Source organism: Triticum aestivum, chromosome 3A, assembly GCF_018294505.1.
Source record: "Triticum aestivum cultivar Chinese Spring chromosome 3A, IWGSC CS RefSeq v2.1, whole genome shotgun sequence".
Classification (NCBI taxonomy): domain Eukaryota; kingdom Viridiplantae; phylum Streptophyta; class Magnoliopsida; order Poales; family Poaceae; genus Triticum; species Triticum aestivum.
In genome coordinates, this window is record NC_057800.1 from 262,775,880 (window position 1) to 262,788,024 (window position 12,145).

Here is a 12,145-nt window from a genome sequence, read left to right on the forward strand (position 1 = left end):
CCTGCTCGTGCCACGCAATTATCTCGCGGGTACCCTCATGGTCAACCCGACTCCATATCACTCTTCACATTTCTCTCAATGGTACCCCTCGAGGCCGTCTCGGCTTCAACATGGTTCTGGGGATATAGTCAAAGTAACCGTGTGTCCATAACACCAAAGGGGAATCTGAGGAATCACCCTCGATGGGTTCCGCTTGATTTAACCGTCAAGGTGAACTAAGGAGGAATCACCCTCATGGGTTCACTCTTGAGGTGTTTCACGACAGATTCGTTATTAGGAGTGGTGAAGGAGGAATCACCCTTCGTAGACCATGACCTATTAACTACACTACAGAGATCTCATTAGAAGTGCTATACGAGGTACCACCCTCGGCACTCGATAGTAACTTTGCAAATTCATACAACTAGGGGGGGTGAGGTGATCTGTCGGGCTCTGGACATCGATTACGTTGATCGAGTCATCGAAGGTAAAGTGAGGTCAACTAGGACAAGGTGAGGGGTCACTGGTGGATCACTAACCAACCTATAATAGGCAGTTTAGGATAAGCAGGTAAGGTATAAAGCAGGTTATAACAGCAGGCTATGCATCAGAATGGGAGCAATCAATTACAGTAGAAAAATCTAATGCAAGCATGAGATAAAATGGAATGGGCGATATCAGAATGATCAAGGGGGTTTGCTTGTCTGGAAGCTCTGCTAAAAAGGTCTGGTCGTTCGGGGTGTAGTCGGCGTTAGGAGCATGGTCAGCCTCGGTGTCTACCGGAGAGAAGAGTGGGAAGAAACAATAAATATAATGCAAATAGATGCATCACGATGCATGACATGACAATAAGCAGTGCTAGGGGTGACCTAACGCGGTACTACATGATATATATATATGAAGAGGGAAAACATCTGGGAATGTTTTCCTGGAGTTTGGCATTTTCGGACAGATGAATCTGAGGGGACGGTTCCATGTTCATCATCCTAGAGGCATGAGACAGATGAATGCAGGGACAAATCCAAGGGGGGCGAGGGCGGGAGACCCTTCCCCCTAACGTTCACGTTTTCCCTTGATAGCGATTAGGCAGATCCTAATTAGGCAACCATTTTTGACTCATTTGCCCCCCCCCCCTGTGTGACGCATCATGAAGCTCCTCAGGACTCATCCCAAGCCCATGTACAATAGTTACAGACTAAGACCTAGTGAAGGAAAAAAAATCCCACCATCAAACGCGAAGCCCAGCAGGCAGTAGAAGCACGCGCAGCCCCTTTGTTTCCTGGCAGTTTAGTCAACAAATTTTACCGCAGATCATGGCCTCGTGCGACCTTCCTACCCATTGTCCGCTAGAGTCTCCGCCTACCACCGCCAGGATGAATTTTCTCCCTCCTTCAAGCAAAAGATCAGAAAGGGACTAATCAAGGTCTAACACAGCTGCATAGGTGCAGGTTAACCCTAACTTCTTTGCTTATCTCTTGATTTTAATTTTGTTTAAAATCTGCGCTGTTGTGCCATTAAAAAATCTACAAACATTAGAAGTTACTTATGAAATGCTTGATTTTCTAATTCTATTTCTGTAGATAAGAAGAGGAAGAGAACAATGAAAAAATATTGTCTATGGGCATTTGCGTCCAACCATTAAAGCTTCAATCCCCAACCAATCATATCATCATCAGTCGGCATAAAGAGGATTAGGGAAAGCACCATCCACCAAGAGAGACCACGGATCGGACGACATACCACATCCAACAATATGCCTATATGGTAAGTCCACTCTCACAATTAGCCTAATTTTCAAATCCTAGTTTTTTGTTGTCGATATGCATGATTGATTGACTCGAAAACTAGATTCGGAATCAACTCGTTCTAGTACCATGCACTAAAATTTTCTATATAGCAAATTCAAAAACTATTTTTTGTAAAAATTCAATAATTTGGTACTACTTTTTAGTGTTTACATTAGTGAAATCCTGATTTCAGACCTATGCTTTTTTGCACACTTTAAACTGTTTTTTCTACTCGACATGCGCTTTAGTCCGTAAGAGAGCGTAAGTGTGGAACTCGCCCCCCTATACAAAATCCCTAGCTCCGTCCCTGGATGAACGGATTGCATATTCAGATTCGTTGAATTTTTCTAAGCAAACTTTCATATATAAATTATTTTCATCCGAATTACAGATTGTTTTATATTAATTTTCAAAGTTTTTAAACATTTTCTCAAATTATTTTTAATTCAAAAATAAACTTATTGCGTTAGCATGACGTCATCATGATGTTAGCAGTCAACCCATCTAGTCCAGGTCCCACCCGTGATAGACAGTGGGGCTAACAGTGGATAAATTTTAATTAAACTAGCTAATTAAGCTACAAGGCCTACATGTGCGTGTCTAACTAGTCTAACTAGTAAAGTGGCCCGCCCGATGTGCAGGCTATAATTTTATAAAGTTTTATCAGAATAATTAATTATTTATTTTTATCTAGAAAATTGAAATCAAATGTGATCACATTCAGAAATATGAGTCTTTTGCAATAATAATTTTCCTACTGTGCAATTTTTATTTTTATCATTTTCTCTATGTTTATTTGCTATTGTTGTTTAAGATTTGTCATATTAACCTGTTATAGTTGTAGATGTATGTGCCTATAATTTCCTCAGTTATGTTTGAACATCTTAGTGAACAATTTTATTTTTTGAATTTGGTATATGAAGTAAAAGGGAATTTATCAACCATATATTCATTAAAATGGTTCGTGGTAGCTTTTTCTTCCTTTCACGAACACTGATTGAATTAAGTTATATAACTCATACTACTATTTGTGAAAAAAAATGTTATAACACGTGCAATACCGGAAGCAGGACCAACGTTGGCTCATCTTCTCAACTAAGTAAAGTTTGCTCGAATCATGTCCATTATCCACAGTATTCGTATGAGCACGTATCGTTTCCCAAAGAAAGAAAAAAGTATAAGCACGTATTGTGGCTTCAGGGGTCCCACCAACACAAACCTTCATTTTTCTTCTTTGTTGAGTCTTCTATGTGTTGTCGGAACTCCTAGCCATTGAAAAGTCTAAGATTACCCATAGTAGAAATAATATAAGTGGTAACATCACATTTATTTACGTGATGTGGCATGCAATTAATAACGAAAAAAAAGAAATATATGGTAACATATCTAGTTACTGTAATATTACACATATCAACAAAAAATAGTCTACAATATAACAAATGAAGTGATGCATGACACAATACATATATAATACCCACTGTGAAGATAATAATATATAGACTAATAATATATGCATGTTATTAATCTTAAGTTACTCCCACTGTGAGCGATCCACCGCATCTGAGGATCACCCCCAAGCTCCTCCTCGGTTTCCAACTTTCTGGTCCTTACCTGCACGCACCTCGTGGCTGGGACGGCGGTTGGTTTGGATTCCCGTGTGCCTCGTCGATCTCCCGGGCCGGTCAATGGGAGCAGGGACCTAATAGTAGCTGCATGATGCGAGCTCGTCGAACTCGACGGTTTTCCAGCCTGCGAAGTAGTGGATCTCGTTCCCCTTAGCTCCTGCGCGATTTTGGGAATCTTGGGGGTGTTGTCCGTCCCCAAACGCCGAGCCGGAGTGGTCATTGCTGTCCCCAAGCGAGGCACCCCGACGCATCGTTTTCAACCTCAAAAGTGGCAGCCCGTCTTCGGCATTGCATTCTTCCACCTACAGGTCCCCCGATCTCTCATCTCCCTTTTTTTATGTTTGTATACGATTGGACCTATATACTTTAAGGTACGTACTGCTTGCTAGTGACAAATGTTACTATCCTGCATACTCATTGTTGATTTTCATCCAGATTGACTTCTTGTCCATCTACAAAATGGCGATAGTAAGTTCTGGATGGCTAACACAGCTTAAGGCAAAATGTTTTTTTAGTTTATGTCCTTTCCACTTTTTTTCCAGGCTTGTGACTGAAATTGGTAGTGTTCTACCCCCTACAACCATTAATGTTCACAAAGTTAAGGAAGTAATTAGTGTATTTGTGATTTTAATAACTGAATAGTAAAATTAGGCCTGATTGCAATATGATATATAACGATGCTTCGATGCTCTCACCATTGGATTGTACTATAGAATAGGCTTGAAATATCAGATGATATATAGTGTCGATGTTTGGTATTATTGAACTATTTCCATCAAATGCTGATGCATGTTTCCAATGCTTATGCGGAGTAGTACACCATATCCATGTACTTATGGTTATATAAAAGGCTGTTAAAATCCATCTAGTTCACGGCGGAGGAGACGGCCTCTGCCCCGACGAATCTTCAAGTCCACACCAATCTACTACCTCCGTTCCTAAATATAAGCCCTTGTAGAGATTCTAATATGGACTACATACGGAGCAAAATGAGTGAATCTACACTCTAAAATACGTCTATATACATCCGTATGTAGTATGTATTGCAATGTCTAAAAAGGCTTATATTTAGAAATGGAGGGAGTAGTTCATATGTATGGAAGTAGTGGCGCATGCTCTTTTAAATAAATCTTTTTGTATGCCTGACCAAATCATTTGTTTTGTATTGATCAGTGTATACCTGCACTTGACCTGAGTGCATGGACAACTCTTATGTAGTAAATTCCAAAAGAGATAATGGATGACGGTACCTTAGACTACAAAATTGATAATTTATAATTAGTTGAGTGAAATCGGTTTGGCTCTCCATATTTGATGTGTTGAAGCACAATATGTGTAGCACTACCAAGATTTGCTATTTCGGCCATTAGTCCGGCGGTACAATGGTGATTTCAATAATCCTGTAGTCTGTGGATGTTGCTATTCAGTAGGTTAATAACGTGAACTCCTATTTAAAAAACTAGTTTTATCTGTCCTCATATTTTTAATCATCCATTGAATATGAATGGAAAAAGGTGAAAATGCAGGTTAGAGAGGCGCACATCTATCTTAAGCACCTGGTAATTTTCAGGAATGGTTATGCGGATCAGACATGTTACGTATCTACATAACAAACTGAGTACACCTCGTTTTTTATTCTATTGTCGTTATAAACAAAAACCTTCTTTATCAATTCCTTGTGATGCTAAAAACAAATCTAAGTACATATTAGAAAGGAAGATGTAATATCAATAGAATTCGCATAATTTAATATTAGCACGACTAAACATTCATAGTCTTGAAAGTGGATTGCATGCACACATAATAAGTTAAATCCATGTTCTCATGGACTCTAAAGTAAACACAATTGTATGCCAATGCAAATTACTACTCCCTCCGTTCACAAATATAAGATGTTTTGGATATTTCAATATGGACTACATACAGACTGAAATGAGTGAACAAACACACTAAAACATGCTTATATACATCCAATTCACAAAAAAGTTAGAACATCTTATATATGTGACGGAAGGGAGTGCAAAGTATATAGAGTATCTAGAATATATTTGTATTAGTTCAACTAAGGGGATTAAGTATGTAGTTTAGCACTTGCTACTGCCATGTTCTAGCTTGTGTTCCTTCTAGGCGCTTCCCTAATCCTCTTGTCTTCTGTTGATTCTTTTCTCCTATTTTTGCATGTAGTCCTTTTTTCGGTTTTTCCTGTAGATTTTGAATCCCATTTGTTCACTAAAATTTGAATGTCAGTAACATAATTTCCCTGCTAGGCCTAGGCCAGCTTTAATAGAAAATTAATTGTGTTCAGATATGCTTATGGGGCATGGTAGCACCAAGGTGCTAGTGCATGTTCATTCAAACATATAAAATATGAACTTTTTTTCTTAGATGAGGGTACCTCATCATTGGTATCGTCAATGCTAAAATGGTCATGATTTTTGTCTTGTACCTTATATTTTGAAATATAAAGTAGGACATTTGTTTTTCTTAATTAGGAATGTAAAGTTTTGATATGTGTAAAGTGTTCTTTCAGGTACTCTTTTAAATTTGTTGTGGGTAAGAATTTTAACATGTGTGAAGTTTCTTCATAGTCTCTATCTAAATCATCTTCTAATGTAATTACATATGGACATACTTTCTTTTCGAATATATTTGCCTGCAGTTTTTGGAAATTCCTAAAATAACAACAATTATTTAACACATGTAGAAGATGAGAAGTGAAATACCTGATCATTGAGAAGTATGTTCTCTGTAACCTTTTTTGCTTCATTCGTGACTTCTGTTCCTTGGATTTTCAGTATGCTTTATAAAGAACATGCTTGCATTATACTTTTGGTAACTATTTGAACTTGTTTTCCGATATGGATCCTGCTGGAGGTGGCTTGTTTTCGTGCAGAAGATGGTACCTGCTGGAGGTGTTGTTGTCGCTAGACGGAACTAACAATGTAGGTTGTGTCATTGCTGGCTAGAGTTGATCGGAAAATCCTCAATATTGTGTACAATGTTCTACAAGCACAATATTGATAAGTGGAAGTAAAAGTAAGCGGCTTTCCGAATTGAGCTTAAACTTGTTAGTTGGGCATATTTTGGTAACACAAATATAAACTTATATATGTGCTATTAATTAGAGCAAAGGGAGTTCATGAAAAGGACGACAGGTGCATATGAACTTCCAGGTGTGCTACATAGTATTATTAATTAAAGAACATAATAGCTCTTAGGATAAAAAGAGGCGTGCATGCAAAGAGCGGTAGTATAGGTTTTAGATAATCAATCTAATACCTGCCTCGGCTTGGGTTGCCACTAACGCTGCATAGCGCAATGACAATTCCAATAGAGATGGTGGCCGCGCTAGGGCATCCTAGTTCTCTTTTACTGATCCGTCAGGTTCAACACCTGTGGCTGCCTGTCAGGTCCAACATCCGCGTCGAGCAGCCATGCGTCATTGCGATGGGAGAAGTCGGTCTTCAGTCCCTCATGGAGGCCATGCAGTTCATGGTGTATGTCTACATCCAGCCCGGTGCTTTGTGGACAGACTTCTCTCGAGGAAGTTTGAGTGCGTCGGTGTTGCAGGAATTCCTGAGTGAATCTTGAAGGGGGTCTTTCTTTCCAGTAAAGTATCTGCACGGAAGATAGCTCTCTATGTTATTTGATACACCAGATCTTTTGTGTATTTAGATGTTCATCTGTACTCTAATCTAGTAGTAATGAAACAATAGTTTCTTCTCGGATGCATGTTCTGCTTTCATGTAAGATGTAACATCAGATTGATAAGAAAAAAAACATGGTGCTTCATCAAATTCTATACGTTTTATAGAGGATTCATTAAAGAACAAAATAGGTATGGAGAAAAAAAACATGCATGCAAAGAGTAGTATAGCCTTCAATTGAATAGCTCGGGAGAATCGATCAACTTACCTCTACTTGGGTCGCTAAAGAGCATCTCCAGCCGTTCGCCCCCCCAGGGGCGCGTAAAATCGCCGCCTGGGGGTGAGCTGGTGTCAAAATCGACGTGGGGGCGAGCAGGTTCTCAGCCGCCGGCCCTAGGGTCGCCCCCAGACGCGGGTGTTTTTTTTAATAAAAAATGAAATTCAGAAAATTGAACAAAATATTGGGCTAAGTTTGGCAAACTGGACATATATTCAACATTACATAAGTTATTAAAAAAACACAACTAAGGGGCGAAGAAGTCATTGAGCGCAGTGAAGTCGCCGACGTCGCCGCCATTCTCGTCGGCGGCGGCGGCCTTCTCTTCCTTGATGCGGCCACCCCTGCTGGACCCTGCCCGGCGTCGTCCCGGCGGACCGGTGGCGGCGGCGCATCATCGTTGCTGTCGCCGAGGACGACGACGCCTCCCTCATCGCGGCCACGGCGCCAAGCGGCGAACTGCTCGTCAGCGCGGCACTGGCGCACTAGCTCCGTGCGCGCCCAGTCTTCACGCGCCCACTTCAGGGCCGCCGCGTCGTCGAGCTCCTTCTTGACGCTGCCGGCGAGCCCGGGCTCCGTCTTCAAGGCGGCGAGCCCCGGCTCCGTCTTTGGCTTGACGTAGCGCGGAGGAGCCGAGGAAAAGGTGCGCTTGCCGCCCTCGTTGATGACGATGTCGGCGCTGCGGGTGCGCCGATGGAGCAGCGTTTCCACTGCGGGTTCGGCCTTGACGCCGAACACCGTTGGCGAGCCGGAGGAATGGAAAGAGGAGCGGGAGGAGGATTGAGAGGAGGAAGACGAGGAGCCGAACCTCCTGGGCATCCATTGCCCGGCGCTCCGGGGAGGGGGGGCGGGTGATACGTCTCCAACGTATCTATAATTTTTGATTGTTCCATGCTATATTATATCCTGTTTTGGACATTATTGGGCTTTATTGTACACTTTTATATTATTTTTGGGACTAACCTATTAACCGGAGGCCCAGCCTAGAATTACTGTTTTTTTGCCTATTTTAGGGTTTCGCAGAAAAAGAATATCAAACAGAGTCCAAACGGAAGGAAACCTTCGGAAACATGATTTTTGGAACGAACATGATCCAGAGGACTTGGACCCTACGTCAAGCAATCAACGAGGAAGGCACGAGGTAGGGGGCGCGCCTACCTCCCCCCCCCCAAGCGCGCCCTCCACCCTCATGGGGCCCACGTTGCTCCACCGATGTACTCCTTCCTCCTATATATACCTACACACTCCCAAACTACCAGATACGGAGCCAAAACCCTAATTCCACCGCCATAACTTTCTGTATCCACGAAATCCCATTTTGGGGCCTTTTCCGGAGCTCCGCCGGAGGGGGTATCGATCACGGAGGGTTTCTACATCAACACCATAGCCTCTCCGATGAAGTGTGAGTAGTTTACTTCAGACCTCCGGTCCATAGTTATTAGCTAGATGGCTTTCTCTCTCTTTTTGGATCTCAATACAAAGTTCCCGCCCTCTCTTGTGGAGATCTATTCGATGTAATCTTCTTTTGCGGTGTGTTTGTTGAGATCGATGAATTGTGGGTTTATGATCAAGTTTATCTGTGAACAATATTTGAATCTTCTCTGAATTCTTTTATGTATGATTGGTTATCTTTGCAAGTCTCTTCAAATTATCAGTTTGGTTTGGCCTACTAGATTGATCTTTCTTGCAATGGAGAAGTGCTTAGCTTTGGGTTCAATCTTGCGGTGTCCTTTCCCAGTGACAGTAGGTGCAGCAAGGCACGTATTATATTGTTGCCATCGAGGATAACAAGATGGGGTTTATATCATATTGCATGTGTTTATCCCTCTACATCATGTCATCTTGCTTAAAGCGTTACTCTGTGCTCTTGAACTTAATACTCTAGATGCATGATGGATAGCGGTCGATGTGTGGAGTAATAGTAGTAGATGCAGGCAGGATTCCGTCTACTTGTTTTGGACGTGATGCCTATATACATGATCATACCTAGATATTCTCATAACTATGCTCAATTCTGTCAATTGCTCAACGGTAATTTGTTCACCCACCGTAATACTTATGCTCTCGAGAGAAGCCTCTAGTGAAACCTATGGCCCCCGGGTCTATTTTCCATCATATTGATCTTCCAATACTTAGTTATTTCCTTTGCCATTTATTTTACTTGCATCTTTATTTCTCTTTATCATAAAAATACCAAAAATATTATCTTATCATATCTATCAGATCTCACTCTCGTAGGTGACCGTGAAGGGATTGACAACCCCTTTATTGCGTTGGTTGCGAGGAGTTTATTTGTTTGTGTAGGTGCGAGGGACTCGTGTGTGGCCTCCTACTGGATTGATATCTTGGTTCTCAAAAACTAAGGGAAATACTTACACTGCTCTACTGCATCACCCTTTCCTCTTCAAGGGAAAACCAACGCAGTGCTCAAGAGGTAGCAGGGGGGCGGCAGGGTATACCTGCAGCGGGTCATTGCCGCCCTTGAGGTACTGGAGTACCTCGTGGAGGGTGCGGCCGGGGGCGCCCCACCATAGGCGGCGCCCATCGCTGTTCTTGGTGCCTCCCACCACCGGCGCCCCGTTGGTGGACGCCAGCCGTTGCGCCTGCCGGCACTGGAAGTACGTCGCCCACGACGCGTGGTTGTCGGTGGCGTATTGGGGGAGGGCGCGCTGCTCCTCTGTCAGGAACGCCCGCATGCGGTCGACCTCGGCGGCAAAGATGGCGGGGCGCGCGTCGACATCGGGCACCAAGGGGATGGGGACGCCCCCGTTGTGGAGCCTCCACCCCGTCTGCCCGGCGTGCATGTCCGGTGGCGCCGGGATGTTCGCCTCGAAGAAGAGGTACGCCTCCCACTCGTGGAGCGAGCAGCAACCAAAACTGTTGTCCGCCACCGCGTCGCCGGGGAATCTCTCAACCATCGGTTTGGGCTTGGGAAGAGAGGGAAGGGGAGGAACGTCGGCGGACGGAGAGAGAGGCAGAGCTCGGCGGCGGCTGGTGTGGCCAAAGGCAAGGGGAGGCGCTGGTTTTATAGCCCCGCGCCATGTGTACGCGTGGCGGGAGTGGAGGCATCGCCGCGCTGCCCGTGACGCGCCACCTGTGAGGAATCAATGGCAAGGCTGATCGGCGGCGGCCTTGCATTGATTGAAACCGAGGCATTCTGAGGGAAGACGAGGCGCGTGTCACTGACTCGGCGGGTCCGAGGGTCTTTCGCGTCAAAATCGCTCGCCCCGGCGCCCCCGGACGCCCCCAGCACTGGGTTCGATCTGAGTCCGCCGGCACCTGTTTCGTCCCAAACTGGCGAAAAATGGTCTCCTGAGGGCCGATTTTTGGGCGTCGGCGCTGAATAATCGTCTGAAGAACTAACCACCCTGTGATCCACGGTGGACAAGGATGACGTGATTCTCGATAAGAGACCCAAATCCACCTCTTTCAAACCAGCAGATGAAATAGCTAAATTTAAAGTGCACCCGATGGATCCTAACAAAACAACTTCCATTGGAGCACAACTGGATCCGATGGTCGATACCGCACTATGAGTGTTCCTGCGTGAAAAGTGGGACATTTTCGCCTGGCACGCTTCAGACATGCCCGGGATCCCACCCAGACTGGCTGAACACAACCTCAACATAATCAAGGGGTTCAAACCAGTCAAACAAACGCTGTGGCGATTCTCCGAAATCAAATGACAAGCTATGGGGGAGGAGCTAGCCAAACTACTCGAAGCCGGATTCATTAGAGAAATCAAGCACCCGGATTGGCTAGCCAACTTGGTGATAGTGCCAAAAAAGGATAAGTCTTGGCGCCTCTATGTCGATTTTAAAGACCACAATAAGGCCTGCCCCAAAGACCGTTTCCCATTGCCCCGCATTGACCAGATTATTGATGCAACTGCGGGACATGACTCATTGTGTTTCCTCGACGCTTACTCCGGATACCATCAAATTAAGATGCAAGAGTCCGACCAGGCCGCAACGGTGTTCGTTACCCCGTACCGGCCTTTCTATTTTAACACTATGCCTTTTGGGCTTAAAAACATTGGTGCCACCTACCAACGCATGATTCAAACATGTTTGGAAAACCAAATTGGCAAGACAGTGGAAGCATATGTGGATGACGTGGTCATCAAGACTAAACACGTCAAATCACTAGTGGACGATCTCTGCCTCACATTTGACAACCTTCGAACATATGACATATGGCTCAATCCAAAGAAATGCATTTTCGGCGTCCCAGCCGGAAAGCTACTAGGGTTCATTGTGTCCGACAGGGGAATTTAAGAAAACCCAGCCAAAATCCGAGCCTTGTCACAACTGGCCATACCAATAGACTTAAAGCAGGTCCAAAAACTAGCAAGGTGCGCGGCAGCGCTAAGCCGTTTCATCTCCAGATTGGGAGAAAAGGCATTACCACTGTACAGACTGCTTCGACACACTGACATCTTTGAGTGGACTGATGCGGCTACAGCCGGATTGGAAGAAATAAAAGCTTTACTAGCAGGCAACCCGATCCTAGCTGCCCCAAGTGTTGGCGAGCCTATGTTGCTCTATATATCCGCAACTCACCAGGTAGTGAGCACCGTACTCATCGTCGAGCGAGGGGAAGAGGGGCATAAATTCCTACATAATCCAATGTATTACGTATCGGAGGTCCTTACACCATGTAAATCCCGATACCCTCACTACCAAAAGATAGCTTACGCGATCTTTATGGCATCCCGAAAACTCCGACACTACTTTCAAGAGTGTTTGATAACGGTGGCATCAGAAGTACCACTCGATGACATTATAAATAACAAGGATGCCACCGGCCGCATAGCCAAATGGGCCATTG

At 44.1% G+C, this 12,145-nt stretch overlaps 1 long non-coding RNA gene across 1 annotated transcript; it reads left to right on the forward strand.

The window, feature by feature from the left end:
• The first annotated feature begins 3,197 nt into the window (after positions 1 to 3,197).
• Positions 3,198 to 7,115, forward strand: LOC123061148 (uncharacterized). Its single transcript, XR_006428565.1, has 2 exons — positions 3,198 to 3,699; positions 6,802 to 7,115. It is a non-coding gene; the product is annotated as an uncharacterized lncRNA (long non-coding RNA).
• Positions 7,116 to 12,145: the final 5,030 nt, after the last annotated feature.